Source organism: Fukomys damarensis, unplaced genomic scaffold (genome assembly GCF_012274545.1).
Source record: "Fukomys damarensis isolate Sample0158 unplaced genomic scaffold, DMR_v1.0_HiC HiC_scaffold_11, whole genome shotgun sequence".
Taxonomy (NCBI): domain Eukaryota; kingdom Metazoa; phylum Chordata; class Mammalia; order Rodentia; family Bathyergidae; genus Fukomys; species Fukomys damarensis.
The window spans coordinates 24,034,871-24,062,868 of record NW_022900923.1 but is presented as its reverse complement, the minus strand read 5'-3'; the positions used below and the strand labels follow the sequence as shown (position 1 = coordinate 24,062,868).

General features: G+C 40.1%; 1 protein-coding gene and 1 pseudogene across 3 annotated transcripts in view; one reads left to right on the top strand and one right to left on the bottom strand.

Moving 5' to 3' along the window:
* Cacna1e (calcium voltage-gated channel subunit alpha1 E) overlaps nucleotides 1-27,998 on the bottom strand; it is a 397,594-nt gene that overhangs the window by 126,695 nt on the left and 242,901 nt on the right. The window lies entirely within an intron of this gene.
* On the top strand, nucleotides 39-27,650 carry LOC109118245 (annotated as a pseudogene).

Genomic DNA, 27,998 nt, shown 5'->3' with positions numbered 1-27,998 from the left:
TCTCGTCCCATCCTTTCTGGTACTGTAGGCAACCAAAGATGGCAAGAGAACGGAGAGTGCGGGCTCTGCTTATGGTACAACTAATGCTAGACCTACACTTTATGTATATAGTTGATTTTGATGTATTTATAAAAGCTTTTCTTTTTCTAGATTTGACATTTTTCTTGTATCATTTTACTATATTTTTGCATGGTTCCTTGTTTGTATTGCATTTCTTTGCACATATTATGGGCTTGTGACCCTAAATTTGTAGGCAAGATTAGCTGCTCTAGTAAATAGGATTTTGTGGTCTTTTTGTTTTTTATATAGTACCCAAGCCTTGAGAATTATGCATTTTTCATCCATTACTAACCTTTAATTTAATCAATCATGTACTTTAGTTTAATGTATAAAGATCCTCTAGAAAATGATATTATTGTGTATTAAGACATTCCTTAACCAGGACAAAGAGCTGCTATATATTTACAATATGGAATTCTGAGTTACTACTATCCTTAATACTGCAAACAGAACACAGCTGGATGAAGGTGGTATGCACACCACAGGAGTGATTAATATAAATTTCCCTGGTGTATCCTTCCAGCACAGTGCAGATAGAGTTGAATATTGATACCATAAATTTGGACTGCAGTTCTGATTGTATTTATCTTTTCCTACATCATTTAGAACTTTATTTCCCTGACTCAGTTTTTGCTGCTGTGAAATAGCTTTGATGAACACTAAATATTAATTTCAATTAGCTGAACTGTACATACTTGCAGATTTAACAAATTTTAGGGAAACTGGAAAAGACATGTAGAATTTGTTCAGTCACCTGCCAAGCATGAATTAAGATATCTGCTTACTTTACTTTTGTAAACCCATTCAGCCAAGGTTTAGAATTTCAGTTGTTGGTAGGTATCTTGTATTTTGTAGAGCATCTAAAGATCCCAGGATTACTTATAAGGGATTTTTATTAGTTTAAAGCTAAATAAAATCAGCTGAATCTAAAAAAAAAAAAATGGAACTAGTGCCCATATGAAAAAGACCCCTAAGATTCATTCACCCCTCTATCTTGTCTTCACAAGCAAAAAGATAATCATCCATGAACCAGGTATCTATTCTGCCACTGCCTTGATCTCCAACTTCTAGCCTCCAGAACTAGAGAAACATGTATTTATTGCTTATAAGGCACCCAGTCTATGGTGTCTTGTTACAGACTCCAAATGGTCTCTGACAACAACATAGCTTGCACTATTGGCTAAGGCTTAGAACACTGGTGGTGAACCTATGACGGGTGTGCTGCCACAGTGGGCTGTTTGTGTCACTTAAAGCTCTAAAAGGTTCACCATCGCTGGTTAGGAACATAGGAAGGATGTCACTGAAGTCAACATTTCCAAGTGCTTCAAAGAGGTGATACAGCTTCCTGACTGAAAGAGCCCACTGAGGAATGTGGATTCACTAAAGGTGACTGGGGACAGGCACAGGGAGTGGTGAAGTTTTTGGATGAGTGATTCTGTATCTAGCAAAGTGTAAACCCCACTCTCAGAAAGCTTTTCCTTTGTGGAGGCACAAGCATCAGGAGCAGGGTCGACTGGGTGGGGCTTTGTATGAAGCTGAGAACAGGCGCTGGCAGAACACACAGTTCTCGCCTCTCCTGGCCCTGGTGGTTAGCAGCCCACACATTCCTCACTGAGGCAGTTTTCACTCACTCAGCCCATGTGGTTGTCACATCCTTAGCTTGTGCTCTCACCCCAAGTGACATCTTTCCCCTAAAGGCTGGAGGATCACACATCATGCATATCAGACCTGGATCTTTGAAAATGTCCATTCCACTGTCACAAGGACACAGGGACCACATCAAAAGCCAGTTCTCTGCCCAGGGAATACTTCCAGGGCCATTTCCTGAATCCCCATTTTGAATCTTCCCTTCTTGTATCTGTATCACAAGTATTGCTCTTTGTCTAGCTCCTGAGACTACTGACTCAGTTTTATAACACCAACACAGTGCTCACTTTGATTCCTGCTCGGATAGGCATCTGTCGATTCAACACTCTTTGGTGGTCTGCCTGCCCTAAGCTGCCCAGGCCACTCTTCTCTTAAGGGCGAGTGAACCGAAAAGCCCCTCCCAGAACTCCAATTCCAACAGCAATGTCCGGATGGACATGCACCTTGTGAGTGTGGCCAGGGGCTTAGTTTCCTTGCTTGTCCCCTGCTCTAGCCCCAGACCAAGTCAGCCCTAAAGGGACTGGAAATAAAGGTCTGCAAGATCTATCTTTCCCTCCACTTCCCTGTTTAACATGTTTCTACTGGGCTGCCTGGCTGGCACCCATGTTCTCATCCTGTGGCCCCCTAATCTTGGCATCTTCCAATAGGCATTGGTACTCTGTGCATCTCCAGGAGGGCGGCAGGTGTCAGACAAAGCACACAGGCTTTGAATTAAGAGGAACCTTAGATAAAATTCTGACCTTCCACTTTCTTACCAGATATCCCTAGGCAAGCACCTAAACTCCTGCCGTCCATGCTTCCCCATCTATATCTGGGGGAAGGAACACAGTCTATCTCACTAAGTCGTTGTGAAAATCAAGTAGAAAATATTCACATTTTTTTCTCAGCATACCATAGTTATTCAGTATATTTTCCGAGTATTCCTCTATTTTTTCCAGACTCCTCCATCTTTTATAGCTCTACTCTGGAGCTGTTAAAATTATTCTATCTTGCCAGGATAACCATCCTAGGGGCTCTGCCATTTGTAGGTGTCAATAAGTGAGTTGTACAAAGGTATTAAAAAGCATGAGGGAGAAATTGTGCAACATTCATCATAATTAGTATTAGCACTTCTTTAGAGCCTCTTACATAGCTATTTTAAATCCAAGATAAAGTAGCTAAGAGAAAATTCAAGTTTTATGGGTGACTAGTTTAGGAGGTCCTTAATAATAATACAAGTTATATGTTACTGAGTATCTACTATGCACCAGGCACTGTGCTAAGTTCTTTGTATTTATTCTCTAATTTAACAATAAAAATCTCTAAGGTCCTATGAATCCCCATTTTATAGTCTGAGAGGCTGAGGCTCAGAAAGTCTGGAAAATTTGCCCATGGTCACACACCTAGTTAAATGAAGCATTAGGATTCAGCTTGAACCCTTGAATCCAAAACCACTAGGCTAGGATACCTCTCCCTCTGGTGGTGATGGAGTCTTCTAAAACCTTCAAATCAGAGTTGTCTCTGTATGTCTGTTGTTGCCCCTGATCCTTTCAAATCCCATTATCTATTCAGTATGTCCATCTTAGTCAATACATACATATTAGAGATGTAGCAACACAGTAAGAAAAGTCTTGATAGTAAGCAATTCATAAACAGTGCCTGTCATTATTGTTATTTCATGTAAGATCTTTGCTATGACTTACAGGGGAATAGTGACTTTATTGTTTTGATTTTTTTTTTCATTAAAAAGCTCTTCTTCAAATGTACATACTGATATGCAATCTCCCAGCCATAGTTTGAGTGAAATAAATGTTCTCTTGGTCTTCTCTTAGAGGCAGCCTAATCTAACTACTGTGCCATGCATGTCTGCTCCAGCCCCAAGTGGTTGGCAGACAGGCACAGTCTGGTCCTCATGCTAGGCCAGCTCAAAGCTCCCACATTAGGGTTGGAGAGGCAGCAATAGTTCTAGACAGGCAGGTGTCCTTGGCCATAAAACACGTCCACAACATAATCTGCCTAAAATGTCGTGTTTCACATGGTCATCCTGCTTTCTTGGTCCATCACCCACAGTAACTACCATCTGCAGGACAAACACTAATTCCCTCTGTTGTGTGGCCCTCCACAAGTGAGCTAGATCCAGCCAAATCAACCTTGTTTCCATCATTCTCAACTGCTACCCCACAAGTAAAATAAGGCCTGCCTCAAAATTGGTGCTCCTGCTGTTCTATCTAAAATACTTCCACTGGCACAATTCCACAATATTCCTTGACTTAGCTAAGTTCCAGCCTCCTTTCAAAGCCTAGTTTACATTCCACCTCTTTCACAAAGCTGCTCTCACAATAGATACCACATTGACATCTGCCATCAAAGGACATCCACTGCAGGGGTGCCCAGTGTGAATATGGCATGTTTGCTTCCTGGGAATGTCACAAACCCCAAATAAAGAATCAGGTCTCCAATTTTTTAGAATATTCTTATATTGGCTTATCAGAGGTCACATATTAGCTAAGTGTGCTATAATGATGATCTTTATTTCTACTGTTTCCAAATTGATTTACATTCTGAAAATCTAAGGTGTGTATACTGGAATTTCTGGATTCCTTGGATGACAAAAATCATATCTGAGACCGCATTTCCTCATTCAAAATTGCAGGTTAAAGGAAAAGACAACTTTATAACCAAGCATAACAGTACAGTGTGGCTGCACTTTTGATTCTCCTTCTGATTATAGAACCAAGTAAGAAACAGGATATACAGGAGTAAGATCAATGAATATAAGAATAACAATTTTATTTCTGAGAAAGCTTGTTGAAGAACACAGCATTAGTAAAGTTTGCCCCACAATTCTGAATTACTCAGCACAGCCCAGCACAACCACACAAGCCCAGGCCGGCTTTGTTACACAGTGCTGCTATCCCTGAGGATAAGAGCAAAAAGGAGGGCAGGTCATTTCAGAGTAGGAAAAAGAGGCAGAGGGGAGCACAAGTCAGCCCTCAGTGCCTGTAGACCCTGCACATACCAAAATCCACAAATGTTCAAGACCCCCACACAAAGTAGCATGGTATTTGCATTTAACCAACACACATCCTTCTGCATACTTTAAATCATCTATAGATTATTATAATACCTGATGCACTGTAAATATTATGAAAACTGTTGCTATACTATATTATTTAAGAATTAATGACAAGAAAAACAGCCTTATGTATTCAGCATAGGTGTATTTTTCTCCAAATATTTTCTGTCAGGGGTTGGCTAAATCCCCAGATTCAGAATTTGCAGGTACAGAGGACCAACTGTCCTCTAATTTTACATAGTGGGAGTGAGAAGGAATGAAAAGCAAGGTGGAGACAGCATTTGGAAGCATTTCCTGAAGGAAGTTTCTCAACATGAAATAAGAAGCCAAGGAAAAGGAAATTTCCTACTAATAAATGGTTTTAAGGTATAGGACACATCATGTAAATATCAATCATTTAACACATATCTAAAAGAAGCTAGAAAATTAATAGATCTAATCTTTGCTGCTAAAAAGAATTAATTCAATGATTGCAGATTTAGAGAGAGTTGCTGGATGTCAGCTCATGCATACATCATCTATGGAACTTGACATAGATTATTGTCAAAGAACCATTTGTTAGAGTGAAGCCAGAGCACATATAAGGTGAGCCTGACACTTCTACAGGCATGAAGCACTCACTTATTTATTCAACAAAAATAAATTACCGTGTGCCAGACCCTGTGCTTGGTAGGAGATATCAGTATACAAAACATAAACTGCTGGGTACAAATATCAAGCAAGCACAAGGTGGCAGTAAGATCCTCAAATTCAACCATTTCTAAGAACAAGTGTATTAACCGATGGATTGGTTTAAAATGTTGTTATATAAAAACTGATTATATTATAGTGGGATGTATTATAGTGATGTCCATGGCCACCAACAAGGAAAAATGAACACTATTTGAAAAGACACTAGGGAGTGTCAAAGGATATCTTCATTAAACACATATTTTAGGAGTAAATGATTCTAATCTGCTTTGGGTACATTTCAATTTGTATGAGACAGGAGCACTACCTACAAATCATCCTCAGCCTTCACATTTTACACTTCCAAATGCTTCTTTCATTCACATTGGCCCCATAAAGCTCTGGACTAACTCACTGAAGAGAAAGGCTTTAGATTGTGAGGAGCACAGCTGAAATGAAGAAAGGGCAGTGGTAGGCAGAAAAGGAGAAACAGAGCAGGAAGAAATCCTGGCCTCCAGTGAGCCCTCCAGCACACTGTGCTTCATACAATGCACAGGATCTCTTGGTCAGAATTCCTTAGCTGCACATTGTCCAGAGCCTGCAAAAAGCATTTCAGCCCCTGACGGCAGGCATTCTGACCTCCCTGCCAGGACTGGCCAGGAGCAAGCAGCTCTGATGGGCCAGCTCCCCAGACAGTGGCAAGAAGTGCTAACAGCCTCTTCAGATATGTCTTTTGTTTCACAATCGCTGTTTTATTATTTTTATTATTTTAATTCTTTTTCTTCTGGGCTCCCCTGCCTTCCCATGCAAAACTGGTTCAGAGATGCCACTTTTGGAGCTCATTATGTTGTCATGGTAACCAGAATATTCAAAGTTTATTTTCCTCCTCTTTTCCCTTTCATGAACTCTCTTCCATCCCATCTCTTACTTCATGTGTTTTGCATAGGAAACAGTATGTACAAGACAATAAGACCAGTATCTCCAATAGGTACATTTTTCTACATTTCAGCACAGCATGTCCCCACTTAGGTATGTGAAATTACACCCCTTGTCCTCACTGTCCCCAATTAATATGCCTAGACACCCAGTAGCCTGTGATGTTCAGGAGCAAGGCCGTAGGAAGCAGCCATCAGCAATGCCTCTTTCTCCTCCTGCAGAGAAAAGCAGATACAGTCCTCCCTGCTTATATAAACGATGAACATGTGGTGGCTTCTTGATCAATTGTTAGCATTGAAAACAATTTTTAAGACTACAACTGTAGGTGAGGAGAAGTGAACACACTCCAGATGTACTCCTCAGGGGTTTTCTCTTGAGATCAGAGAAACTACCATTGCCAAAACTTATGGAGAGAAACTCTCCAAAGAAAAATTTGCTAAATTAATTGCTTAATTATAACATTAACTTTTACTATCAAAAACCAGGAAAGACAGAGAGGGTAAAGGAACCAAAGCAGAGAGAGAACAAGCCTGCACTTTCTACTGAACACGAGCCCTGTGAGGAAGGCTGCAGCTTATGTCCCACCTGCTCCCACTCCCAGGCGGGATGAGGGCCTTGGTCCTGCGTGCAAAGCAGGTGCCTGGAGGTAAAATGCTTGCTTGGTCCACACGGAGGCTGTGGCACTCTGAGGACCTCTGCTCTGGATCTCTGTTCTGGGATCCAGTTAACCCAAAGGAGGCCATCAGAACAAGCACATTCACTGTGGCCTGTGGCAGAGACCCCCTTCCTTCTGACAGCCCCATGTCCCCACTGCACCGTCTACCAGGCCAAAGCACAGGAATTGTGGGCTGAACTGATATGAAACTGACAAACGGGCCTCATCTAGGTTAGGGCAGGAGCCTCTGGACAGTGAGAACCCTTGCAGTCATCCTTTAGTATCTGTGGGAGATGGTTGTAGGAGCTCCCTCAGATAACAAAAGCTGTGTAAGCTGGATGCTGAGGTCCCTTAAATAAAATAACATAGTACTGTTTAGGGGGAAAGGACAAGAAATATCTGTAGGAGCTCAATACAGATATAATTTTTCCTCAAATATTTTCAACCTGTGGCTGGTTGAATTCATGGGTGGGGAACCCATGGCCACAGACTTTATTTTTAATTTCTAGACCTATTGAGGTTAAGATTAGACTTTGTGCTTTCAAACATGATTGATGAGTATTTTAACTGAGACTCTGGATACTTGTTATATCATTCATCATTGGTAATATAAGGCAATCCTCAAATGCTGAAGTCATAAAAATTCTAGACTTGAGAGTCCTTAAATTGGCCCTGAACAGGATGAACTGTGCCTCTGGGGAACTAAACAGTGATAAGGAGAATGCTGTACATTACAGTGGGGGAAAGGGTGAGAAAGCAGGGAGGCTAAGCAAGACACACACATCAGGATCCAATGAAATAGGTGGGGGGGAGTCGTTAAGGAGAAGAAAAAGCAGAAGAGAAATGAGCAAGGATTCAGAGCTTGCACAGCAAGTGTGGGTGCAGACTGCTGAGGAGGCTAAAAGGAGGAAACAGTTGCAGGAGAGAGATGACCTCATGTTGACTGAAATTGTCAGGACTCTAGCTGGTGTTGGGCTGACCGAAACGTTTTGCTCATGGCTGCTACACAGCATCTTAAACCAGCAGCATCTCCCCCCGCCCTGTGAGGCATGTTCTCATTCTGGGCAGTGGACCACTTGCCATTTCAGCTCACTTCCTTCACAATTCCGTTCTCACCCTGCCTTAAAAAAAAAAAACAAAACTCATCTAGACATTATCAGCATGAGGAGGACTGTTCCTTACACGTAGTATGTATGCAACAAATGTTAAATATGTTGAATGAATAGACTATTCTTATAATGACTAGCAAGCAGTGGATACTCCGGATAGCCACAGTCCCACACACGCGCGCGTGCACACGCACACACACACACACACACACACACACACCATAACCTCCCAATCACCTGAGTTTTGAAGCTGTGGCAGACAGGACCTGTGCACTCTGACAGGTAACAGTGCCCACCTCATATGCTCACATCTCATTGCTTCTCTGCATGAGGGATTTCTTCAGTCCCCTAGGACCGTGCTCAGCCCACAAGCACATCCATATTCCGATCAGTTTCCCAGCCCACTGGTGGAGCAATTCTAAGGCACATTCTACATGGTTCCCTGGAGGGTTTCTCAGTAGTTTAAACTTTAGCAGTCTGCACTGGTGACTTCCTCAGTTAATACACATTCTGGCTTACTCTCTTTCTCTGTCTCAATTTCCCCAATCATACCCTTTGGAGCCAAGGATCATAGCCCTAAATAAATAACCTATATCCAGGCCTTCTCTAAGAGTCTTTAGGTGAACCCAGGCTGAAACACTATATGTGAACGAGTTAGTCCATCACATAACTCCACCCCCACCCCCAGCAAAGCAGAAAAGAGGAAAGACGAATATTTAACCAGGGCAGAATAAAGGTACACGATCACTAACACAAATGCCACCTATTTATTTGTCTAATTTTTCTAGAAGAAACATTTATGATACCGTTGCTCAGTTATTTTTTTTTTAGCCTACCTGGTTGACACCATCCACTGGAAGAGTGTGCACATCACTTGTGAGGGAACAGGTGTGCCAGCATGACCCTGCACCCACAGAATCCAGAGGGGCCAGGTCAGCACAGATCATAGGGCTTAACAGCAATTCCCTCAAGTGTGATTTTAATTTTCTCCCTAAGAATCAAGGCTACTATGTAAAGCCTGTTTATTTTCTTCTTACATTTAGTGTTATTTTTATGTTTTACTTGCTTCTTTTCTTCCTTAGCCATTAGAATATTAAGTTGATGAGGATGAGGGACCTCATCTTGTTCACTTTCAAACCCAGAATGTCATACACATAGGTGTTTAAGGCATATTTGCTGAATAAATATTTTAATAAATGATCTCTCTTTTATCCCCATCTATTAAAAAAGTATTTTGTGCCCTCTTTTTCCAGTTCTTGCTCACTAAGGTGTTATGAGCTATTAATAAGATAATCTCTACTTCATATTGTGTTTGATCACAGAGTACCTAGATATAAATGGGAAGTATAATGTCAAATCACAAGGGCTGGGGAAGCAGGAGTTCCTTCTGTGTGTACAGCATAGAAGGCCATGGGGATGGGGAAGGAAAATCCCATCCTATTTTAATGCTATTCCAGTCAGTTTTGACAAAACTTGGTAGCCTTCTCTGACCCAGTCACCTTTAGCCTATGGACTTGTTAGCTGTTCAAAAAATTAGTTATCCTGCTGATTCTAACCGAGGTGAGAGCCATGTGGTCCCACTAAGAGACTCTGGGGGATCCCTCTTGCTCCCCAAAATGCTTTTTATAGGCTGTTCATTTCCCCAGTTCTTTGTGAAACATAGAATCTCAGTGCTCTCCTGCATATCAGAGTTTGCTTCTTCAATATGAAAGAGTAATTTCAATATTTTTGCTAAATGAGGAATATTTTGGGACGCAATGATTATTAAGTGTTGAGAATGTAGTGATGCACTTGACACCAGGGGGAAAATAAAGAACTTTTAATTCAACTATGACTTTAACAGCATCTGAACTTAACAGCTAGAAATGCCAAGCACCCAGTATATAACCAAGTTGTAAAGACTGTGATTATCAACTGAGGAAATTGAGAGGTATTATTTCAGTCACCTCAGTGTGCACGTGTCTGCAAGTGCATAGAAAACATGTCTAATTATAGGGCCTTGACTACGGGCTAGAAGCTCAGAATGAAGTGGGGCTCTAACACAATTACAAATTTTTTCATGGTGAAGCCAATCACCACGAAGTCTATAAACCAGAAAGACAGATGTAAATTCAAGTTTAAAATATTTTTAATCTTAAATAACCCAAGATTTTTGGCCTTAAAGCCACAGTGAAAAGCCACAGCAAAAGGGCCATTAAAAAGGTCCTCAAAACAGCTTTGTTCAATTACTGGGGTCCAGTGCATCATACTGATAATGACAAATGGTCCCTCTTTCTTCATGCAATGAAGAAGACTATGGCATTGTTCTCACACTTGTCTCATGATGCCAGCAAAATAATTGGTTCTACTACAGTACTCTGTGCCCAGTTGTTCAACTCATATTAAACTTGGGTTTCAGAGGAATTACACCCACTGAAAACAATGGCTAAGTCTCGGGAAATTTTCTGATGAATACCGACATCCCACAAATAAGAAGTTGGCCTTTGATTCATTTACTGGAGGACATTTACTGGAGCCTACCCACGTGCTTGTTAGTTAAGCTTGCTAAGTGCAAGGGAAAGGAAAATGAACTCACCATGGTGCCTCCCTTCATATTGCTGTGAAAGAAGCAACATCCTCCACAAATATCTATAAAATAAGGTAACAAGTGCTCTAATGGAGGAGTATATATAGTACAATGAGAAGTCAGAAGAGGAGACTTGACCTTGAAGGATGAGTCAGAGGCCCCTGGACAAATAAAGCAGCTGGTACAAGAGGTTGTGGAGAGTTGCATATTTCTAGGCAAAGAAATGATTACCTAGGAAATCTAGGAATAGCAAGCTGGGCAATAGTATGAAGGATGAGAAAGTAGATTGGAGCTAGGTTTTATAAGGTCAAGCAAGGCAAGTAACATTAATATGGACTCTTTCTTTAGCAGATTGGTGGTGAGAGAAGCTAGCAGTTGAGGCTGCGTTTGTGATCAACCTGTTTGTTTTCACATCCTTAACTGCTAAAATTAACTAAAATTGAAGTTAACTCTATTCATCATTTCTTTCCATCCAATGTTGCGGTTGTTTGTTTTTTCTCTTTCTGAGAATCTACTGGTCCATAATAATAAATGTGTGATTTAATAATCATCGGTTTACATTGCTGATATTGTCTTAAAATTCCCACATAAATTAGTAATATTTATTAATGTTCATTGTTGGTTATTTAATTTCAGCCAGAAGGCAAATGGGAAAATACAGAAGTCTCATACATTATTAGCAAGAATGCAAAAGGACACATATCCTCTGGATGATAGGCATTTTCTTATAAAACTAACCATGCACTTTCCATATGGCCCAGCAATTGCATTTCTGGGCATTTATTCCAGAAAAAAAGAGAATGTACAGAAATGCTCTTACAAAACCTTGTAAATAAATGTTCAGAGCAGCCTTATTAACAGTACCCCTAAACTGAGAACAACACTAATGTCCAAGAAATGACCTGTTAAGCAAACTCTGGTGCATCCACACCATGGAATACCAAACCAGTGAAGGAAAGAAATAAGCAACTTGCATAAGAAACAACCTGGATGCATTTCAAGTTGGTCTGAAATTTCAAGGAGATTTTGCTAAGTAAAAAAAGCCAAATTCAAAAAGTTACATTCAATATTCTATTTCTATAATTTGTCTTAAATAACAAAATTAGAAAAATAGAAAACAATTAGTGATTGCTAGGGGTTCAGATGTTGGTAGCGGACGGTGAGTGAGACCATAAAGGGAAAACAGGAATCTTGTAATAAAACAGTTCCATGTTTTCATTGTGGTGATTAGTCACACAAATCTACACATAATACAGCTGCATAAAGCTATATGCACAGAAAAATTAGTGCATATAAAACTGGTGAAAGATAAACATGCTCCACAGATCATACCAACATCAATTTTTGGTTCTGTACTATAGATACAGGATGTTACAACTGGATGAAACTGAGAGAAAGGCACAAGAGCTCCCCATACATCTTCAGCTGTGTGTGATGGTATAATTATTTCCAAAGAAGAAAAAGGCCAGAAAGAAAGAGAAAGCAAGCCAGACAGAGGCTCCATAATTCATGCTTCAGCAGCTCTTTTTTAGTTAATGTTTCAGATTGCTGTGATTCATTCAGCCTCTGGTGGTCTTCTCATCCCCTTTTGAAGCTGTATTTTTTGTCCCCTATGACGTGATGACTTTGATATATCCTCAGGACCAATCAATGTTCTAACTCTAAAGAGTGAGTGTTTTTAGAACCTCTTTCCCTGACTGTTTTTCCTCTTTGCAAGCCCCCTACAGGTACCCTGATCTGTCTGTACTATTTTCTCGGTCATGTCTGATAATGTCACATCTTTTCTGTCCCTGTTCTCAAAACACAGATGTTGGCTGACCCCATCTACTTCTTCCTCATAGACCTCAAACCCTTTGTCTGAAGTTGAACACATCTTCCTCCTAGAACAAGAGTTCCCCCACCCTTCTCAATCTTGCTCATCTCTGCAAATGGAACCAAGTTTTCTAAGACATTCGCAACTGACTCTTTTGGTCATGTTCTAAAGGCCTTTCCTTTAGTCACTATAGCTAATCACTCACCATGTTCTGTTTACCACCTAAATTGTCACCACTGTTTTTCTCTTCACATCTGAGCCAGGAGGGTTTGGGAGACTCATTTTCTGTCTGCAGAGATTTATTACACTCACTACTTATCAATCACCTTTCATTATTTTGCAACCTTCCCTAATCTTCTATGTAATCATTCTAAAACCTAAAACTAATTTAAACTTTGTCTTTTGGTCTTATTCTAAAACTTAACTGTATCTTTTACAAGTTCAAATGTATCAGTTATCCCCTTTAAGGCTTATTGAGTTATATCATGCTTAGAAAGGCTTTCTCATTTGAAGATTATTTAATTGTGCTTTATATCTTTGATCATTTTTTCCCCACAAATCCTCTTTGATCATTTTTATGATTTAAGTTTTTTTTTACATGGATGTATCTAGCTCTACCTGCAGTTTATTTTGTTGTAAGATATAAGATGGGAATTCAATTCAGTTTTAGAGCATTTAGAGAGGCAGTTACTATAATCCAGGACACAGTTCACAAAACCTTTCCAAGTGGAGTCAGAAGGCCCTGAGGAGCAATCAGGTAAGAATAAGTTAGGAGAAAGTATCAAGACTAACAAAGATTTTCACCTGGGAACGACTACCATAAAACATAACAGGGAAATTCAACTGAGGAACAGTAGTGTGTGGGCTTAATGGAAGCACAGGAGAATGATGTAATAGGTTCTGTTTGAGGTATCCTGTGTTTGAGATGCCTAAGGAATATATCAATAAAGATATGTACTTTGGAGCTTAGTAGCAGACGGGGAAATTAAATTCAGGACTGTTTCATCAAAACCATCTTCTTAAACATTATTTCATGTTATATTATTTTACAAGTAAAACTTAGCTGCTTCTCTGAGAAGCCAGTAAGAAAAATGTGACTTTAAGAGGGAAACATTCTTGAAATAGTTTTAGATGTAATCACTGTAGCCAGGCAAATCAGAATAGTTCAGTCACCTGCTGGGCTCCTTACCGGAGACATACATTAGAATTAGCAAATTCCTGTAAAACATGTACATATGTAAAAATAGCATACATGGAAGCATCAGAGTGTTGAATCTATACAAAGTTAGAAAATTACCAAGGAGAGATCAGGATTGTTTGAGCAATTCAAGAGACCGGGACTGTTTCTTATCTTGATCAAACAAAAGTTCCATGTATAAAAACAGTTCCATGTGTAAAAAACAACTGAAATTGAAGAATTTTTATATTTGCCTGTTGACTTCATCATCAAAAGACATCTAATGACACCTCAACAATTTCCAAGTTTCTTGATAAAAATAATAAATCCTTATAAAACTCTTCTGTATTTTGATTATTTACCTTGATTAGTTTAATCACTGCTTTCTCTGTTCCTTTCCCTCCGACACCTTGATCCTACCTCTCAGACTCCACCTTTTTAGATCAACTGCTGGCTTCTGCCACATCTGACCTCACCTCTAGCCATCACCATGCACCCTCAGCGAGTGGTCCTCCTACCCCAGTCAAGCCCTCACAACATATCCTGGACCTACCTCTGCTCCCCTGAAAAGACAAGTGCAAAGTTAGAGCCTGATTTTTTTGAGGGGGTATAAAAGAGAACTAGAACCCTCACCTGCCCACCCAAAGCAACTATATTATATTCCACATTCACAGGCTCACCCAAGTATCATCAACACAGGGCAATTCCAGGGTGTGGGCACTGATTATACTGCCTAACATACTAAGTCCTAAAGTGAGGAGCAGTGCCATCTAAAATGTCAATTTATTTGCCCCACAAACAACATAAGCTCCTTGGGGGTGGGGACATTTTTAATCCCTAGCATCTGGAACAGTGCTTGGTACCTAGTACCTGCTCAGTAAATATTGGTTGAATTAATAAATTCAAAAAAGCACTTTGTTATTGTATGGAACCAGGTATGAAAAACACATCTCTGCTTTGAGTACAAGCCAAGTGGCAAAGATCTCACTCCAGGGGTTAAACAGTGTTTTGCAAAATAAGGGACACTGGACTGAGTCAGAACTCACACTTTTAGATTTAAGTTAAAGGGCATGCCATGTTCACTTTGAGATGCAGTCTTATTATTTGTAAAATAACAATAATAGACTTCTTAGGATCATTGTGCAAATCAAATGATTATGATGGAATTAAATGAAATTTAATCTAAGCAGTGGTGACAAATGTATTGCATACGTGCCGCAACTGGCTGTTTGTTATTACTGAAAGCTCTAAAATGTTTTTGAACATAACAGAGAATAACTGTTTCAACTTTTTGGACTCCCAATAGCTTTGGATACCCTCAATTCCCAGTTGGATGGCTGTTTCAGTTTTCCTTTAAAATTATTATTCTTAAAATATTTGCCAAATATGACATAAAAGATTAATATTCTTACTATGCTGTAAGAAAAAATAAATATGGTACCAGGAAAAGAGGCAAAAATGCACAAGATGAGCAATAACTTATAAGAAAAAATTCCTGATAGCCACATATAGGAATGTTTATCCTGTGGCAATTATTTCTCCCCCCATTAAGTTTATTGGTACATTTAAAACAAGCAATACAGTTACATTCATCATTGGGATTTTCTACCTTTGCACGATATATCTTGGTTCTTATTTTTTTCCCCATACCCCTTCACCCTTCCCCTATTTACAAAGGTTTCCATTTTTTCCTTTTTTCATATTTTTCTTTTCCCTTATTTCCTTTCCCCTCTCCTTCCCACTTCCCCTTTAGCCATTTTCTATTTCACATTACCAATTGCTTCTTGTCTGTAATGCCCATATGCTGTAAGCAGGGACCCCCCTCCATGGAAGACCTCCTGTACCAGTGAGTGTTTCCTGACTCAAGATGCCAGCCTCGTTCTTGGTTCCCTGCAGTTCTGTTCTCCAGGACATCATAAGGGGTATGATACAAAAATAGGGCACTAGGATGTTAGGGCAGACCCAACAACTATGTGCAAAGATATCCTAACAGGAGAAACAAAACCCAAGAGGCACCAGAGACATTAATAACTCCAATTCAAGGAAGATGGTGCACCCTGGGCCAAGCAGGAGAGCTCTGCTAAGAGTAGTAAAGTCTTTCAGCTTCCCTTTCCTCATTTATAAAAACGGGGTTAGCAACAGCACCTGACTCATGAGGCTATTACAAAAATTAATTGAAATCCTATCTATAAAGTATTTAGCATAGTATCAGGTACATGACAAGCTTTCAGTAAATCCTAGCTCTTGTTTTTAGTATTACTAAATTCTATAACATGATTCCATAACGTTACTATGAGTAATAGATTCAATACAAGACAGATACATTGTGCTACAGGAGCATGTGGGAGAAAGATTTAATCCTAATTGCAAAATGGGAGTGGGGGTACGGACCTGGAAAGATGTCATGAAGGAAATCACAATTGAAACAGGTTGTGAAAAATGAGCAGGGATTTAACCAAGAGAACTGAAGGAGGGAAGAAAGCTCACGCCAGACCACATGAAAAGAGGTTGGAAAGGCAAGGGCATCTGAGGAACTTCAAATGGTGTAGTGTCTAAACTGATGGCCCTGTGTGGGGCACAAGGGCATAGCTCATCTTCACTGTTTCCTGTAGGTTGCCATAGATGGTCAGTCCCACCGGGAGTATGAGAAAACATTTGAGATCATGCTAGTTGACTTAATAGAAATACTCAGTAGGTAAGAGTAGCCCTTTCCCAGCTGCTAACATTAAATATTTCTTATCGCTCTGATACTTAGCACACATAATACGATTTTATTTGCCCAATAATTCTAAAAGGTATATACCAGCATCCTAAATCACAGTGGGTAATTGAAAACATAGAAAATGGAGTGACTTGTGCAGATAGCAAGTGATGGAAGTAGGATTAAAACCTAGAACACTGTCTACAGAGTCTGTATTTTACTGCTATATTGTACTTGTGAGAGACACACACACCCACACACACACACACACACCACTAGTCTGTATTTTACTGCTATATTGTACTTGTGAGAGACACACACACCCACACACACACACACACACACACCCCTGGAAAGGGAGTTGGGGATGTGGTTTGACCCAAGATCAGGACTAAGGAACTGAGAATTTAACTGAACAAGGCATTTCACCCTCTATTTGAGCATCCTCATTTGGAACTACAAATCAATTACAAAGAGGCTCTCCTTCTGCAAAGAGTTCTTATCACATGCCAAGACAATTTTGATAACTGATATACAAACCAGTGTCTTGAAGAAAGGCACATCTTTTAACTAACTCACATAAGCTCCTCGGGAGATCCCTTGGTCACACAATTCACCCAACAATGCACCTTTCTAGTCAAAGTAGGAGCCATGAACATTCCACTGTGGTCAGTATAACCAGCTGTAACACGAAATCTGTCTGCAGAACTGTCTTGGTTGTCACTAAAGGCCCCTTCACTTTCACCAAATTTTTCCACGCTAGAGGGCAGACAATTTCCCTCCACAAAGGCTATGTAAACTATTTGGAGGATGTGCTTAAGGATGTGGGTGTTTAGGCCTGGTAGATCTCATTCTAAACTCTGCACCTGCTGCTTAACAGTTTTGTTTGCTTAGACAAATTATCAAACCTTGCTGGCAGTTACTCTGTTTATCAAAGAAGATAGTAATTCCTTAAAAGGTCATTATGAGGATTAGATGTGTGTCATTGAGAGGAGACAATATGTGTCATAGAATTTGGTACAATATCCAGTACATAGCAAGACTCAGTAAATCACAGCTTTAAAAAATCAACCTGAAGCAAACTCTACTCTGTTGCTGTGAACTAGCCCAAAGGCAGAAGATATGTAATGTTATCTTAAACACAATAGGCCTACCACCTAATTTCTTTCCCTTAAAGTCTACTCTTCATTCTGTGATCTTCCTCAGCCAACAAGTGGTTCAATTCAGAAATCCAGGGCCCCGGATTTAGCTCAGTGGCACCTCGCCTGCCTCACAAGTGCAAAGTCATGAGTTCAATCCCTAGTACCAAAAACAAAACAAAATAAAACAAAATCTAGAGTCAATTCAGAAATCCAGAGCAGACCAGTGGACTTTCATCTTAATTTTACCCCAGTGCACACTTAGGCCACAAGTTCTGCAGGTCCTACTCCACCAGCACCTTGTAGATTCATCCCATCTTCCCTTATCCCCACCCTACAGACTCACTGCTTCTCTGCTCTCTCCTGAACATTTGCTCCTAATGTGTTTCCTGCTTCCAGTCCTGCTTCTCTGTAGACTACACCTTAGCATGATCACTTTTAAATAAAATCTTGATATCTCTGTAGCTCACAGTTTTGGAACCTCCCATTAGTTTCTGGGATCAAGTTTAAACTCATTAGTTTGGCCCAAAAGCACTTCAAAAGCCTCTGCCTCTAGCTTCACTCACTTTTGGCTCCTCCACATAATTCATTAGAGGTGCTCACAGTTCTAGGACTTCTATCCCTCCTGACTCCCAATCTGCTGCAATGTCTTCCACCTTTCTTTCTTTCTTTTTCTTTTCTTTTCTTTTTGTATGGGTGACTTAGGACCTTGCAAGGCAGGTGGTGGCACCACTGAGCTAAATCCCCTGCCAGACCTTCCCCACCTTTCTTACACCTCACCAATACTCTCTCTCCAAAAGTATACACAAATGTTACCTTCCTCAGTTGGCTTTATCTGATCCTGGCCTCCTAATTTAAATGTCTACCCCATTTCTATATCTTTAACTAGGCTAGCAGCTCCTTGAGGATGGCAGCTCTCTGCCCTATGATGTGATATCTCCAGTCCCTGACACCAGGTGACACACAAGTACTCAGTAACTACTGTCTGAATGAATGACTGAATTTCTCTTGGTGGACTCCAGTGTTAGAATCTCAGCAGGAAAATTACTATAATTCACTCACACTTATTTTAGCCAGTCCTCTTGCACATCAACCTGTCTTCGGAGAATAAGACACATGTCAAACTAACAACCATCAATAACTTCAGAGATCTCAGCTGGATCACTGATCTGGCAAAAAATAATTTTCTTCTTAAGACCAGCAGCCATTCCTACTCAAGTCAGCCCTAGGAAAGACTCAGATACCACCTCCTAATGTGCAGTGATAGGTAAAACTTGTCCCTAGATCTGTACGGTCAAGCTGATACTCTTGGCTACACACAGCATTTTTCTCATTGTGCCACCTTTGGTGCTAGTATCCCTGAGGGAGACTAAAATAAGCATCAAACCAAGGGTCGAGAAATAATAATCCCTGGTCTCTCTTCTGTCACTAACTAGTAGGAAATTATCTTCTTTCAACCTTTTTCTGCCCATCTCTAAATAAAATGCTATATATCAACTGCACAGAGTTGTCACAAGGAAAAAATAAGATCTTGGAAGCAAAGGTGCTTTGAAAGCCATTGCATGCTTTACTTACATGAGACTTCACATTGCTCCCTGTGTTCATATGTGAGCAGTCCTTGTCCTGACTGCCACAGTCCCCATTTGGAGTCAGCTCACCTGCTTCCCTAAGCCTACCTGTGTCTTGCCAGAAGCCCTGGGGACATTGGGTGGATACTCTGGAATAGCTCAGGTTCATTTTCTGTTTGTGTGAGTCTCCTGCCCTGTAGCCCCTGACAGCACTTCAGGATGTGCTTATGCAGCCCTGGTTTGTTTCCATGGAGACAGGAAGCTCTGCTTCTCTTCAAGCCTAAACTAATGGTTTTCATAAAATCCTGCTTCCTCCAAGACAAGTAAAAAATGCTACAGTGCTTCCACATCCATAGTTCCTCTTTAAATATGAAGCCAGCAAACACACCTCACAGCCTTCCTTCTACGAAAGCCTGGGGCCCTGGGATAGGTGCCCCAGTCATTTTCACACTTTGTCTGCAGAGGGTCACGAGCACCTATCCCTCCTGCCCAGACTCTCTCCCTCTTCTGTTTAGTCCCCTCCCCCATTTCTATTGCTGTCTCTCTGTTCTTCGAATAACCTTGCACACAACATTTAAATTGTTTGTAGATCACAAGAAATCTGTTCCTTGGGCATAAAACTTTTAGAGCTATTTCCCCAGCAGACTCAAAGTATAAAACCCAACCAAAACCCCACTTTAAGGAGCGAGCTTATGTCCTCTGCAGATGCATAAGAAAGCCAACCAGGCAGCAAAGGAAGCCCACAGCCCCTCCTGTACACAGGATCAGCTGCTGCTGAGCCCTCTGCAAACACCAGTACAAACCCCCCTAATGCCAGAAGGAGGTTTGGAGTATCAGGACATGAAAAATAAATCAGGACAGAAATATTTTGGTCCCCGCAAGTAAGGCCCCTACTGATAACACTCCTTTAAATGTCAGAATTTATTCACACCAGCTGTTCCCAGCTGCTACTGCTGTTTCCTGGGCTTCTCCAGAAGTGCTAAGAAGGCATCTGCCATGCCATTTTCCTGGCTTCTCTAAATTTGATGAGGCTATGACCCAGCCATAGAGGAGGAGCTGATGGCCTCACTGCTGGCTCAAGCCAAGCATCCACAGACTGTTAAGCAGATGACAGCCACCTAGGTTACCTGGTAGAGACATGTATGTCACCATTATCAAAGGTCATAGACAGCTCAAGAGAACAAAAGGCTTCTCTACGCCAGGCCCAGGGCTACGTTTTTTAACCTGTGGCTACAGAGACAAGGAAGGAGGCTCTGAGTGACTTCATTAAATGCACAGTACAAATAAATGGCTGCTCATTAATAAGAGGGTTAACGTCTCAACCATGAATGTCACGCTAAAGACCTCAGTTCTTCCAATGTGCCACCTGTTCTCATCTGGAGAAGGATGTCGGAAAATGAAATGATGCAACTCCCAACCAGAGAGCATCCACGTCATCAGACACACAGCACTGACTGGTAGAGCTGTGCTCTGCCCCATTTCCAGCTAGGTTAAGACATACCTTGAACCCAAATTGGAGTCTTATCTAGAGCACCAATGACTTTTGCTGGTACTACATCTATTTTTCTCTCTCCTTAAATAGTAAGAATCTGTCTTGAATTTTTTAAACTAAAATATGGACACACTTAGAAAATAAGTAAGGATAAAGAACATCAGACTAAGATCCCACACACTAGAGAAAATGCCCACAGTAAACATACAAGAAGAAAGATGTCTCTCTGGTCAGGCCTCTCCTATGGGCAGGCACTAAGGGAGTATGTTTGAGTTTTAGGTGCAGGAGAGGAGGAGAGTAACAAAGGATGTCAACAAATGCTCCCTGAGTAAGTACACACAGAAGAAATCCCATTATGTCTTTTTATTCCCCAGAGGAAAGACAGCAATCTTGTTTATTGGTGCAATTTTTAACATTGGACTGTAGTACATAAAAAAGAAAAATGCACACATGCTAAAAGCCTTGAACAAGGACGTATAATTATTTGTACATCTCACATCTATCTACATAATAATACTTATTCACCATTTTATTAAAACAGAAAGCAACGAGGAAAAAAGGGTACTAATGTTTGAAATTCTATTTAAATTATATGAATTTTTTTCATCTCTTGCCCACAAAACCCCATCTTTCTCAAAATGTGTCTCCCTAGAGAATATGAAGTAATATAGTTCAGCAGGTTCTGTTTTTGATGTTATTGTTCATTTGAGTATAAGAATAACATCAACTAAGGCAAAATTTGTCTGTGCTGAACTAACTGCTCTAGAAAGTTTAACCAACTTTTTCTATTTTTGTCTCTCTCTCGTTGAGTTTATTGGTAAATTTTAGGTATACAGCACAGTTACATTCATCATTGGGATCTTGCACCTTTACACGACAGGTCTTGGCTCTCATTTTTTCCCCTTGTCCCTGCCCTCCCTTCACCCCACCCCACCCCCATTTACAAACACTTCATTTCCATTTTTCATTTTCTCATATTTTTTTCCCTTATTACCTTCCCCTACCCCTCCCACTTTCCCTACACCTTTAGCCCCTTTCTTCCTATTACATCTTAAGACCCTCCACTCAAGTTATACACTACTAAGGACTCGTTCACAATGTTCGCATTTCTCCTTATAACTATTTCACAAATTATCACCGCAGGCTCTTAGAGCACATGGCTGGATTAAAATGGCTTTTGATCTTCATGGATCTGGTCTCTCCTGGTGCCCGCTGACACCACATGAATGTTCTTATATACTCCTTTCATCTTACACTTTGTGTATATAAAATTTTTACATTAAGATTTTAATTTCTATTTTTCTCAAAGTAATAGACACAGAGTTTAAAAGTCAAATAATTTTGACATATAATGAAAAAAAAATTACCAGCCTTCTTCCTCACCTTTCACAACCTTTAAATCTCACTCCCCAGAGGTAATCCTTATACCCTTTTCTTTTGGTATTCATTTTTAAATTTCCAAATATTATGTTGAAAACACTCTTGCTTTATATTTCAATTTTAGATGCTGTTTAAAGACTTTCTTACTGGAACCTAAGATTTTAGTCTTTCTCTTCCCATATTGTTTCCCCCAATTAAACTACAGTACCCTAAGTGCCCTAAGAAAGGTAACTTAAACTTCAGCATTGACAATGCTCCATAGATTAGCTGCACAGGGGACACATTGTGCTCACTATTTCTTTAGTGGTAATGCTTCTGTATTTTGTGGAAATGAATGCTTAGGGAAGGTATGTACATATACTTGTATGCATCATATATATAGCTTTATCAAAATCATAAAACTCATGAATGCAACACATCTGGGAATACAATGGTTTCACTTTTTTTCTTAAAGACCGCATTTTTGAAGCCCTCTGTCATCCTATTCAAATCTGATCTTCATACCTTCTAGGCCACTGACTTCCCTTTGCTATTGTCCTGGGAATCATTTGCTTTGCCTGTCTTCTCTACTGAATCTCTTGTTTCTCTGAGTACAATGTCTTTCTTTCTTAATTACTGCCTTATTTTTAGGAACTTATGTTCTCCAGTAACTTCTTCAGAAAGGGTACCTGAAAATATTGCTGTTCCATTCCAGTGAATATCGGTACTTTGGCTGAATACATAATTTCATCATGAAAATTGTTTTCCTGCAGAAGGTTCTAGGAAATTCAGTATTGGTTTACAACTTTCAGCATTACCTTTGAGAAGTCCAATGCCATTCTGATTGTTGGTAAGGAAACTTCACCACTTCAAGAGTAGACTATTCTCTACTCTTATGCTCTAAATTTCATGGAAACCTGCTTTGGTGTGATCTCTAACTGTGCTGAGTGCTCTGTGGATATTTTCTTTTTTTCCTTTTTTTTTGGACGGCGGGGGGCGGGCGTGCTGGGGCTCTTCTACTTGTGAAGCAGGCAGTGGAACCACTGAGCTAAATCCCTGGCCCTTTTCTCTTTTCTTTTTTCTGAGGTACTGGAGATTGAACCCAGGGTCTTTGCACTGAGCTACATTTCCAGCACCCACTTTTTTTTGAGACAAGCTGAGCTCAAACCTGTGATCCTCCTACTTTAGCCTCCCAGGGTGCTGGGATTACAGTGGTACATTGCAATGCCTGATAACAGTGGGCATTGTTATGATTAATCTATTAATTCATCTTCTATCAACCTACTATACAAACTGTTCTTATAATATATTCAGTGTATACTTTTTCAGTGTAGTTTTATAAACTACTTATGTTCTGCATGCATGCATTTTTATGTAAATCACACTGCATCACATTATTTCTTTGTTTTCACTAAATTCTGTTCTTAAAATACCCTGTGTTTTATGTGTACATGATATCTGTTGCTGCTAACTCCTACACTGTATGCCATGATATGTATTCAACATTTTACCTATTTAGGTCTCCCTGTTATGGGCACATAGGTCACTTCCAACTCCCTACTACCAAGAAACAGTGCAGTAAAGAACATCCTTGCACAAGTCTCAACAGATCTCTTAATCTGGCAACCTGAGTCCTTTGGTTCTGGGAACATTTCTCACATTTTTCTTTGTTAATATCTTCTTTCCCATTTTACTGTTCTCTTTCTGGAACTCCTATAATATTAAATGTGGCATTGATCCTATTCTTTTTTTCCTTCTACTTTTTAATTTATTTTTTCAGCTTTACTTTTGCCCACTTATTTTTTTTTACTGTTATTACATTTTTACTTAAATTCACTTTTTATTAATTACTTTAAAAATAATTTAATGTAATGTTAAAAAATAATTACCTTTAAATTAATTTCCAACAGCTCTTCTTAACCTCAAAATATATAGTAACCAATTATTTTATATACTAAATTATTTCTCTTCTGTTAACATTAAATACAATTTGTAAAAGATGTCTTCTACTCTCTGCATAGTTTATAGTCCCTTAAGTTGCTTTTTTCTATTTTTATCATTTTTGCTTTTTCTTTTGGATATTCTCCTCAATGGCTATCACTAGCTGTGTGTTCAGATTTAAAAGCAAGACATAAAAAGCTGAATAGAAATTCTGTATGCATGACTGGGGCTTTTGGAGTAGTGAGTATAGTGAGTGCCCCTCCCCAAAGAATATTCATGTCTCAATTTTCAGAACTCCTAAATGTTATCTTACTTGGAAAAAGGTCTTTGAAAGACAATTAAATTAAAAATATTCAGATGAGATTATCCTAGATTATGCAATGATCCTAAATCCAATAACAAATGTCCTTATAAGAGCGAGGCAGAGAGGGAGATTCTGCAGACATAGGAGAGGAAGAAGCAGTGTGACCACAAAAGGCCAAGATTGCATTAATGTGGCTATAAGCCAAGGAATGCCTGAGGTACCCATAAACTGGAAGAGAAAAATGAACAAATTCTCCCACTGAGTTTACATAAGGAGCACAGGGCTGCTTCATTCTGGACCTATAGTCTCCAGAACTGTGAAAGAATAAAATTCCACTGTTTTTAAACTGCTTACTTTGCACCAATTTGTTGGAGCAGACAGGAAACTAAAACAGTGAACTTTGCAGGGCATAGTGGGGTGGAAACCTGTTTCTCTAGTTTCCCCCAAATAATAGCACAGACAGGTCTATTCTCAAGACACTGTCCCCACAGAAGAATCCCCTAAACTTCTACCCAATTGCTGCATTTCTGAGAAAGCAGAAGTGGGCTGCAGTATTAACAGTTTGTGGGCTGTCATTAAACCCTCCTACATCTGTTATAACCTGTCAACCTCACCCTAAAACACACCTAATGTGACCGTTCCAAACTCCCTGATTCAATCATCTGCAGAGAGTAGGTCTCCTAACTGGTATAGGGGTTGAATGGGACCGAAAATTGTCAGCAATGTCTGTAGATTGAGAACTAATGCAAAACAAGGTATAAGGACTTTCGGCCAATGTTATTTGTAGCATTGTGCACTTTAATTCCCACTCTGAGGGATATCTGAATTCTCTGATTTTTGAGCCTTTCTCATGCTCTGTAGGGCAACTTTCTAAATTGGCATTCCTTATAAATTGTCATTCACTATAGACAGTTAAACTTCAGTTTCCCAGCTACTAGGTCAACCACCATAAACTCTCCATCTTCAAAATTTGTTCTCATCCCTCATTTGTTGTTGTTCTTATTCTCTTGTCTTTGTGCCTTTCTTAAAATTTTTCATCCTGTATTAGCAGATTTTCAAGAAATGACCAACTGGAGTCAGTCTGCCATGCTTACACATCAAGTATCACCTTATAACTTGTCATTTGAAGAACTTATGCCATTCTGACAAAATATTAAGTTCAGTTTTGCTTAGCAAAATGTAAGGTCCTCTAAAATGTTTTCTGGTTTTAGCCATCCTAAGATGCTCCATTATAGCCTCTTTATATTCTACATTCCTTCATCTTTGTTTATGGCACAGTATTAACCTCCCTAGAATGTTCATTTCTATGTATTCTCTCTTATCCAAATACACAGTTTAGATCTTGAGCAAAATCCCAATCTTTTATGAAATCAAACCCGATGACTTCAGACTATATACGTTTGTCCTTTGCCCCGAATCAATTGTTATATCTGATATTTGTAGGTTAAAAAAATTTCCAGTTCCGGTTTCAAGTACATTGACTTTCTGACAAAACATGTTCCTTAAGGGGAGCAGGGACCATGCCTCTAAGCTTGTGTGTTTTGGCAGACGGCGGGGATGGGTAGGAGAGGAGAGGGTAGGGGTCGCGGAACTGCGGGGCTGTAACTATGGCGAGCCTAGGGGTCGAGGCTGAACGCGAGCAGCTCTTAGGAGACCACACACCCGGAAACAAAATGGGACATTAAAGAAATGCAAGAGAATTATAAGAGCAGATGGAGATGTATTAGGATCCTCTTTTAAATTGAATTTATTGGTACATTCTAGGTAGACAGTACAGTTACATTCATTACTGGGATCTTGTACCTTTACATGCCAGGTCTTGGTTCTCATTTTTTCCCCTTGTCCCCACCCTCCCTTCACCCCCTCCTCCCCTCCCACCTTCAAACACTTTAATTCCATTTTTATATTTTCTCGTATTTTTTTCCTTTTCCTTTATTCCCCTTTCCCTATCCTTCTCACTGGTTTAGGGACAGGATCCTTTATCTTGCTATGTTTCTCAGCAGCGTAGGCTGAGAAAAGAGCCTCTTATCATCTCCATCTTTGTTTCGGTGGCAGCCAACTGCCTCTATGCTTACGTCCACGTCCCGCTTCTCAGAATAAATACTACATGTTGATTGCTCGTGGATTGGTGGGATTTGGAGCAGGATGTGTAGCAGTTGTTAGATCATATATTGCTGGTGCTACTTCCCTTCTAGAAAGAACAAGTTCCATGGCAAATATAAGCACAGGACAAGCATTAGGTTTTATTCCAGGTCCAGTTTTTCAGACTTGTTTTGCACTGATTGGAGAAAAGGGTGTGACATGGGATGCGATTAAGCTACAGATAAACATATACACCACACCAGTTTTACTTGGCTCCTTCCTGGGAGTTTTAAATATTATTCTGATTCTTGCTGTATTAAGAGAACATTGTAAGGGCCGGGGATTTAGCATAGTGATGCCTTGCAAGCACAAGGACCAGAGTTCAATCCCCGGTACCAAAAAAAAAGAGAGAGAGAGAGAAAAAATATGGTGGGCCAGGGATTTAGCTCATTAGTTCCACTGCCTGCCTCATAAGCACCAGGGCCCAAGTTTGATGCCCAGTACCAAAGGGGGGGAATATTGTGTGGATGATACAGGACGACCATGTAAAAGTATTAATTTTGCAGCAGCAAATACAGAGGAAGTTCAGATTTCACAAAGAAATATCAATCAAATCACTGTTGTGGCTGCCAATGTTCTCTTTTATGTGGTTCTGTTTATCTTTGCCCCTTTTTGAAACAATCCTTACTCCATTAACAATGGATATGTATGCTTGGACTCAAGAACAAGCTGTGTTATACAATGGAATCATACTTGCTGCTCTTAGAGTTGAGGCAGTTGTGGTTTTCCTGGGGGTTAAATTACTTTAAAAAACATTTACATAATAATTCAATCCCTAATAAGCACTTTTGAGGAAATCATTATTGGTCTTGGGAAGTCATCAAGAGAGGATCACAACGAACTACCAACTGGTTGCTCAATGGAGCAAGCCTGGTACCTCGACACCCCAGTGATCCACATGGCACAGTTCTTCACATCAGCTGTGTTAATTGGAATGGGCTATCCAGCCTGCAATGTTATGTCCTATACTCTCTATTCAAAAGCTCTAGGACCAAAACCTTAGGGTGTCTACCCAGGCTGGTTAACAGCTTCTTGAAGTGGAGCACAGATTCTGGGGCCTGTGTTCATCAGCCAAGTATATACTTACCTGGGCCTCGATGGGCATTGGGCCGTGTGTGTGGAGTAGTGCTACTCCCCACCACACTCCTGGGAGTGGTATGCAAGACTCGTAGCCTTTTCTGCAAGGTATGGGAGGATTCAGGAGTCCCCCAGCTAAGCCTGTGGTGGAAGTACCCGCTGCACGGCATTTCCTGGTCTAAGGCTCTGCTGGACAGTTGCTGTGAACCAGTCTCCAAATCCAGGCTACAGATTTTGCACATTTTGAGTAACAACATATAGTGAGTAACAGAGGGAATTGTACCTGTAATTATGAATATGATATATAAAAACATTCTGGGCCATAGCTTCTTTATCTCAAAAATGAAGTATTCTTCTAATGCTGCCTTTTTGGGGTTCTGGGAACTAAAGAGCAAATGGACAATGATCTGTGAATGTGAAGTTGCACTGTTCAATACAGACTGTAGGGGTGTCATTAAAATAAAGTTACCCACGCAGTGAAACCAGGAGAGCTGTGTCTGAGTTGGAGCAGAGTGAAACTATAGAAACTTTTTATTTACTATATTTATTCAAAGATGCATTTTTATTATGAAAATGCATTTTCTGTTA